This window comes from Vicia villosa, linkage group LG4, assembly GCF_029867415.1.
Source record: "Vicia villosa cultivar HV-30 ecotype Madison, WI linkage group LG4, Vvil1.0, whole genome shotgun sequence".
NCBI classification, from domain to species: domain Eukaryota; kingdom Viridiplantae; phylum Streptophyta; class Magnoliopsida; order Fabales; family Fabaceae; genus Vicia; species Vicia villosa.
The window spans coordinates 126,069,841-126,078,143 of NC_081183.1; the positions used below are offsets into that span (position 1 = coordinate 126,069,841).

Consider the following 8,303-nt stretch of genomic DNA (forward strand, 5'->3'; position numbering starts at 1 on the left):
TATTCGTTTTAAAAACGTTTTCCCAAAAGCGGAACTACATTAGCTCTGACTTCTCCATTGCACCGAGGAGGTATGTAGGCCCAAGGCTTAATGTCTTGCCGAGCTTATTTAAAAAATAAAACAAACCCTTTTTTTTAGCACACACGACACAGATTTTCAAAAAGGTTCCTGTGGAATACCACAGATATGAGGGGTGCTTAAAACCTTCCCCTTGTATAAACAACACCCGTACCTAAGATCTCTTCTTTTTGTTTTAAAAACAAACTTTGGGTTTTATTCGTTCTTTTCCCTTTTCCTTTGGAAACAATAAAGCGCGTGGCGACTTTCACTGAAATATTGATTCGAGTCAATCTTATGGCTTCGATATCAGATTTTCCCCGCTACAGGGGGGTTTGAATAAGTGTAGTCTAAAAACTTGAACGATAAAAATAATATGCACAGTTATTTTTATCCTGGTTCGTTGTTAACTAAACTACTCCAGTCCACCCCCACGGAGTGATTTACCTCACATGAGGATTTAATCCACTAATCGCAACAGATTACAATGGTTTTCCACTTAGTCCGCGACTAAGTCTTCTAGAGTATCCTGATCACAACCTGATCACTCTAGGAACAAATGCTTAGACACAAGCTAAGACTTTCTTAGAGTATCCTGACCACCACGTGATCACTCTAATTACAACTGCTTAGACACAAGCTAAGACTTCCTAGAGTATCCTGATCAACACTTGATCACTCTAGTTGCTTACAAATTAATGTAATTAAATCTAAGAGTATTACAAATGCTTCTGAAAAGCTATAATCACAACAGTGATATTTCTCTTAACGTTTAAGCTTAATCTCACTAATATATTACAACAGCAATGTAGTGAGCTTTGATGAAGATGAAGTTTCTGAGCTTTGAGTTTGAACAGCTTTTCAGCAAGTTAATTGTTAGCAAATCGTCCAGAAATTGGTTACCTTGCTTCTCATCAGAACTTCATATATATAGGCACTTTGAGAAAATGACCGTTGGGCGCATTTAATGCTTTGCGTATTCCGTACAGCATTGCATTTAATGTTTCACGCTTTTGTCAACTACCTCGAGCCTTGTTCACGCTGTGTCTACTGACGTTGCCTTTAATAGCTTTCAACGTTCCTTTTGTCAGTCAGCGTAGCCTGCCACGTGTACTTTCTTCTGATCTGATGTTTGTGTATATAATATTTGAATATCATCAGAGTCAAACAGCTTGGTGCATAGCATCTTCTCGTCTTCTGACCTTGAAGTGCTTCTGAGCGTGATACCATGAGAACTTCAGTGCTTCTGCTTCTGATCTCAAGTTCTTCTGATGCTTCCATAGACCCATGTTCTGATTCTGCCTTGACCATCTTCTGATGTCTTGCCAGACCATGTTCTGATGTTGCATGCTGAACCTTTTGAGACAAAGCTTCTGAGCGCTGATTTGTGCATACTCTTTATATATTTCCTGAAAGGGAAATTGCAATGTATTAGAGTACCACATTATCTCACACAAAATTTATATCCTTGTTATCATCAAAACTAAGAATATTGATCGGAACAAATCTTGTTCTAACACAACATACCTGTAGTTCTACGGAGCTCAAAACACAATTTTGGATTTTCACCAACAAATAGAGGAGCTACATAATTACAGTTCAAGCATTGAAAGAGCATCAAACACATTCTACCATTGTTAGAAAGCAGGAAACTCACAATTTTAAGGATTAGAAAACACAACGAACAAAATCTTTAATCCATCACGCAACATTCTACAATTTATGCCACAATTATAAATAATACGCAAGACATGGACTTTAAGACAAACATTACGAGAGTGAATATAGAGTGTCACACATAAAGGTTGTCAAAAAAATTCTAAGATACTTAAAAGGTTCTATAGACTATGGAATTCTATTTCGACAAGACTCTAAAAGCAAAGAAGCAACAAATACTTGTTTTTCAGATGCTGATTGGTGCAGAGATAAGGAAGATCGAAGAAGTATAACTGGCTATTTCTTTCAAGTATTTGGTGCCTCAATTTCATGGTGTTCGAAGAAACAACATGTGGTGACATTATTATCATGTGAAGCTGAATACATAAAATAATCACATGCTGCGTGTCAAGCAATCTGGATTAGATCGGTACTTGAACAAATGGAGGTCGAAGTGAAGAAACCTCTTGTCTTGCAAATCGACAACAAGTCTGCCATAAATATGGCGAAGAATCCAGTTCTGCATGGAAGGAGTAAGCATATCGAAGCCAAATTTCACTTCTTGAGGGAAAAGGTAAATCGAGTTGAACTTGAAGTTAGGCATTGCTCAAGTGAAGCATAGTTGGCCGAAATTTTCACCAAAGGATTGAAAATCAAGAGATTCCTACATTTGAGAAAGAAATTAGAAATAGTTCAGATTGACTATTTTTAAAGTATGTTTGACAACTTGGTTTATAAGGGGTATGTTAAGATATTATTGGGATTGATATATTATTGATATAATATCAAAGGGGACAACTCAAGTGAGAACACTTGGTTTTTATGAGAAATGAGAACAATGAATCACGACCATTAAATTTTGATTTTGTTGATTTTAATGGACTGGATTGGTTTCTCTTTCTATGTTGATTTAAAATAAATACTAAGATCATAGAAAGAGAAACCAATCCAGTCCATTAAAATCAACAAAATCAAAATTTAATGGTCGTGATTCATTGTTCTCATTTCTCATAATAACCAAGTGTTCTCACTTGAGTCGTCCCTTAATATCAAATATAATATAATCTAATAATATCAAATATAATCTAAGTTGTGTAAGCCCAAGCCCAATCAGGGTTGTCTATAAATAATCATAGTCTGTATCAGTATTCGTACAATTCAATTCAATAATATAATCCTTATTTCCTTATTACTCTCATTTTCTCTCCTCACTAAAAGTACCTCACGCACTAATACTGCAAAGGATAAAATACGAATTAGAGTGTTTCAAAATGTTAAGGTAAAGTAGTATACAAGTATGAATATAGGTATCCATAAAAGTATTTTAAGGTAATGCTATATCCAAAATGTAAAAAAGGAAGGTTAATAAAAGGTTGTATAGAACCTGCAAAGCAATAAAATAAAAATTTTTGTACCATATTTTATTGTTTTTGGTTATCGTTGTAACCAAGTTAAATTGAAGAATAGTGACAGAATGGTGACAAAAAAATTAAGTCACATAAGATAGTTAGGTTGAGAAGTTAATAAATAAACAAGCAAAATATCAATCAAACAATTTCTTTACACGACATCAGACTCATATGTCCAACAACAATATTGAATTGGCAGTTGATGAACATATTTCTAAAGAATATATATATATATATATATATATATATATATATATATATATATATATATATATATATATATATATATATATATATATATATATATATATATATATATATATATATATATATATATATATATATATATATATATTGGGGTACTTGTCCAGTTGATGAGAATGATAGATTACTTAGGGCCCGTTTGTTTTGGCTTTTTTTAAAAATGATTTTTATAGTGTTATCAAATTTTGTGAAATTTTTTTTTACAAATAAACTTTTTATAAAAGTTTCAAATGAAAATTTTGTTTGAATAGTTATTCTTAAAATGTGATTTTAGGTATTTCATCTATTTATGGGAAAAAAATTTGGATATCAAAATTTCAAAAAATCCCTTAATTTTGAAGCTATTTCAAATAGATTTTCATAAAAATCATATTTGAAATACAACTTTTTGAAAAATTATGATTTTGAGTAAGTTTTGGTCTTCAATTATGTATGTTTATGTTATAAGATGTCAAATTAAGTGTTTCATTTTAGAAAAAGTGAATATAAAAAAACTTGTAATATTTTGAAAAACAGTTTTAGAAAATCTATTTTCAAAAATACAAAGAAAAAATCCATTTTTTTAAAGCTAAAACAAACTGGCCCCTAATGTTGCTATATCCATTGCAAGAGTAACTTACGTTGCTTATTTAACAAATTTGAACAAAATTTACAGAGTATATATATTGGTGTATTGGTTTAGTTTATGAGAATATGTGAACAAATTTTCCAGAGTATATATATTGGTGTATTGGTTTAGTTTATGAGAATATGTTGATAATTACTAAAACAATTCAATATGAAAAATTATGGACAAAGTTTATGCAATGAAATCCTAACTTTACCTCAAGAGGAATTCCTTTGTACTCACTATGTGTAGGACCGTCAAAACTAACTAATCCAGCTTTTATCCATTGCAAATCTTATAGACACCATCATTTCTTAAATATCACGACTGGAACCAGCTTTACAAAAATTGATAGAACCACATATCAATGTCTAATAATATATAACCATGGATATAACAAATCTCAATATTTAACATTTTAAAAGGACCGATTAAATAGTAAAAAAATCGTGATTTGAATGTGAAAATAAAATCAATTCAGATTGGCATGCTTACTGATCACATAACCCTAACGAATAGGCTTAGCAGGTGATTTATAACGGTGTAACCCATAAAAAACCTGTGATTTTAATGCCACCAGCCTAAAACTGTCTTTTATGATGTCGTCGGATCTGCGCATAAAACATCGTTACAGTCTTGGACACCATCATCATCAGCTTACCGGGTATGCTAAAGCATAAAAAGCACAACAATAACCAGAACCAAAGTTATCTAAAACAAAAATTAACATAAATCATACCTCATATGAAAAGGGAATAAACTGGATCTGGAAGAAAGAAATGAACATGAACATCTTGACACCAAAAGAACTGGATCTGAAAAAAGACAACTGAGTAAGCAACATCTTCGCATCAAGAAGATGAAGAAATCTAAAAAAAATGAACATGAACATGAAGCATTCAGTTAGAGAAACTTCTCAATACAAAAGAATCCATAATAGATGAAAACGAAAAAACACTGAGAATACACATAAGTAACAGTGAAAGAAACTTATTGAAAGCAGCTTACTGAAAACAAAAAATGAACATGATTTTCAAGGGTAATGCAGTTTATTCTATACACATAAGTACACATCAATAAAGAAACTTATTGAAATGAAAAACATTGAGAATAAACATGAAGAACATGAAGAAAAAATGGAAAAAAAAAAAAAAACAAACCATTTCAAGCAACACTTACCTGTAACACAGTGGAAGGCATTTGATGATGGAAGAAACCGTCGACGAAAAATGGTGAATCTTGATTGGAAAAGAAAACGTAGGAGAGATGATAAGAAGTTTCTGTCGCGAGAGAGATGAGATATGAGAGTTTTTGGCACAAGTGTGTTGGCTTGAGCATTTGGTTTACCTGGGTAAAAGGAGAACCCAAGTGAATAAAGTGTTATTTTGAATTTGACATACAATATTGTGCCACCTGGAAGAATTACTTTATTTGATTGGTTAATACTATTGCATTTAGTCAATTACACAAAAGGGCATAATTTAGTGCAATTTTTTTTGTGAGCAAGGGTAAATAAGGGAGATCAATATCATGTTTCAAGCTTAGGTAGATAGTTGAAATCAGAAGCAGAAGAAAAAAATGCAGAAAATGTAACATAAATTTACACAAAGCATTGTTATTGTTATGACATACATTAAAAATGTAAAATTACATATATATAAATTGTTAACGTAAATCTAACAATACATTTCATTATCACGTAGGACATTTCAACATCTTTAAAATATTTTCGGTCGATCTTGCAATTTTTGCACCCACCTCGATCAAACCTTTTGTTTCGTAACAGTGAAATGTACTCCACATAATAGTTGAATCATCATCCGTCTTCAACTCAAACTTGATGAATTGTATAGTCCCTTTGTTTTCAATTTAGGGTGAATGATCACTACAAGAAAGCAACGTTTTAGTGTCGGCCAGAAGCCCTCGCCAACATACAAAATGCCGACGCTACAGCAGTTTAGTGTCGACTTTATGTCGGTGTCGGGGCCGACTCTCTATGGCTGGAAGCCAAAAAAGAAATACCAGAACATCTACTAGTGTAACATTGTGATTTCCCATAAATTGTTGTGTAAAAACTATTCTATTCATACCTATTTTATAAATTGCAGTGTCGACGTGCAACTCCGACGAGTTGAGTTAGAGCCAATTTCTTTGTCAATCGAACCTGGAAATAAAAGAGTGTGATAATAGTATGAGTATGTCAACCGTACCCGAAGAGAGTTTGAAATGATCATACTGTCAATTGAACTTGTAAACGGAAGAGTATGAGTATGTCAATCGAACCTAAAGCGATTTTCTTCTTTAAGCTCTTCTATTTGTATTCTTTGAACTATTCGATTTCCTGCTTTGAACCTGAAACGATTTATTGAATAAATACGCTAAGATACAGTGATGAAAAAGAAAATAGTTAAAGAACCATCTAGCAACCATAATTTAAACAAATTGCTATTTTCTTCAATCTTGTTTAGGGGGCAAAAATGTGAAAGGTTTGAAATCCATTTCTTACAATCAATCTGCAACCAAAGATTAACGATTTTAACAACATCGAAGGCAAAAGAGAGATGAAAACAGGTAGTTGTTTCTGATAACTCAGTATGTGAAATAGCGTAGTTTATAGTGTTTCTGATAACTCAGGTAATTTTTTTGTTTCTCATGGTAAGATTTTCTCTTTTTCATGACTTTAAGTTCCTTTTCAAATAGTATCCTCATTCACTTTAGTTCTTGATCTTTTTTCTTGAAGGTTATGTTTTATGTTGTGTCAAAGTATGTTCACTAGACCTAACTCTTCCATCAAAATCACTTTACACAATTGCTCTCATATGTTTAAGTAAGGTTAAGCAAGAACTATATTATATTTATTTTTAAGACTTGATTTTAGCAATGTTCTCATTTGAGTCACATTTATGAGGGAGAAATCTTTATACGAGGGAAACTGTTATGCAAAATAAGATAATAAGCAGGAAAACTCAATATGCAACTCAGTACTTAAAGTTGAAAACAGGTAATTGTTAAGAAATAATCTTGCCTTCTGATTCGGATGAGAGTAATAACAAACCTATTGAGAGTAAGAAGTCTGATTCTGATGAGAGTGAGAAGAAGTACGATTCTGTTGAGAGTGAAAAAAAATCCGATTCTGTTGAGAGTGAGAAGAAATCTGAATCAAATAGCAACGGACAATCTGAATGAAAGTGGAAATAAAACTGATGATGAAGATGAACGGAAAGAATGAAACAACAGATAATGATAAACGGAAAGAAAAACCTGTTTCTGGAAACGCTAGGGTTCTTTTGGCTGAAGATGAAGATGAAACGAGCGCTGAAGAGATGAAAACATGTTTCCGGCAATGCTAGCGTTCTTTTCGCTGAAGATGAAGATGAAACGAACGCTAGGTTTCTGTGTTTCGATGAGCTAGGGTTCTTCGCTGAAGAGATGAGTAGGTGAGAAAGGAACGCTGAAGAGATGAAACAGACTACTGAATGGGTTCTTTTCTCATTTTATTTTTTCGTTTTAATGTTATTTATTTTTAGTTTATAAATTTAGTATTATTAGATTATATAATTTAATTTTAGATTAATTTAGTAAAAATAAACAAAAAGGAGGCAAACGAAATATTGGAGGGATTTACCAAATTTTTCGCACCTAATTTAGCGTCAGCCATAACCGACGGTACCCTTTTACCAAAAAAATAAGAGGGAGATACAATTTTTATAAAAAAAAGAGGGAAATGAAATATTTTTTGGGCTCCAAAATAAATTCTATCAAATAATCTAGCGTCGGCCCAGGACAGACGCTAAACTATTTACTAATAAAAAAAATTAAAACTAATATTATTTGGAAATTTGAGTGTTCTAGCGTCGGCTATATGTGACGCTATGACTGTTCACGATTAAAAAAAATAAATAAACAGAATATATTCTTGTTTGTTTTGTGTGTTAGCATCGGCTTAGGCCGACACTAAAGTGAAAGTGAAAAAACTTGATAAATTTCCCAATTAGTGTCTGCTTACACTGACATAACATCGACACAATAGCGTCGGAGTCGGGGCCGACGCTAAATATTTGATGCTAAAATGCATTTTTCTTGTAGTCGATAATAGAGCTTCATAACTCTTTGATTGTCTAGGTATAGATAGTCTTGTATGAATTTTAGATTGACAAGATGAATGATCTCTTTGAACGTAAATTAAAGAGGGGGTTTCTTGTCGTTGAAGTAGACAAAAGTGAGATATGAGTATTGAGACATTATGTGTGTGTTTGTGCTAAAAATATGAGGGGCACCTATATTTATACAAGTATTAGATTAATATGGAC

General features: G+C 32.3%; 2 long non-coding RNA genes across 3 annotated transcripts; both read right to left on the reverse strand.

The window, feature by feature from the left end:
* Positions 1–242: 242 nt before the first annotated feature.
* LOC131599631 (uncharacterized) lies at positions 243–5,328 on the reverse strand. 2 transcript variants are annotated; one of them, XR_009282865.1, is made up of 5 exons: positions 5,173–5,328; positions 4,733–4,808; positions 4,489–4,604; positions 4,211–4,330; positions 243–2,377 (listed from the first exon to the last, which is right to left on the reverse strand). It is a non-coding gene; the product is annotated as an uncharacterized LOC131599631 (long non-coding RNA). The 2 variants fall into 2 exon arrangements; XR_009282864.1 differs by having other exon boundaries at positions 4,211–4,604.
* A 936-nt stretch (positions 5,329–6,264) lies between these two features.
* On the reverse strand, positions 6,265–7,430 carry LOC131599632 (uncharacterized). The gene is made up of 2 exons (XR_009282866.1): positions 7,049–7,430; positions 6,265–6,345 (listed from the first exon to the last, which is right to left on the reverse strand). It is a non-coding gene; the product is annotated as an uncharacterized LOC131599632 (long non-coding RNA).
* Between the last annotated feature and the right edge of the window lie 873 nt (positions 7,431–8,303).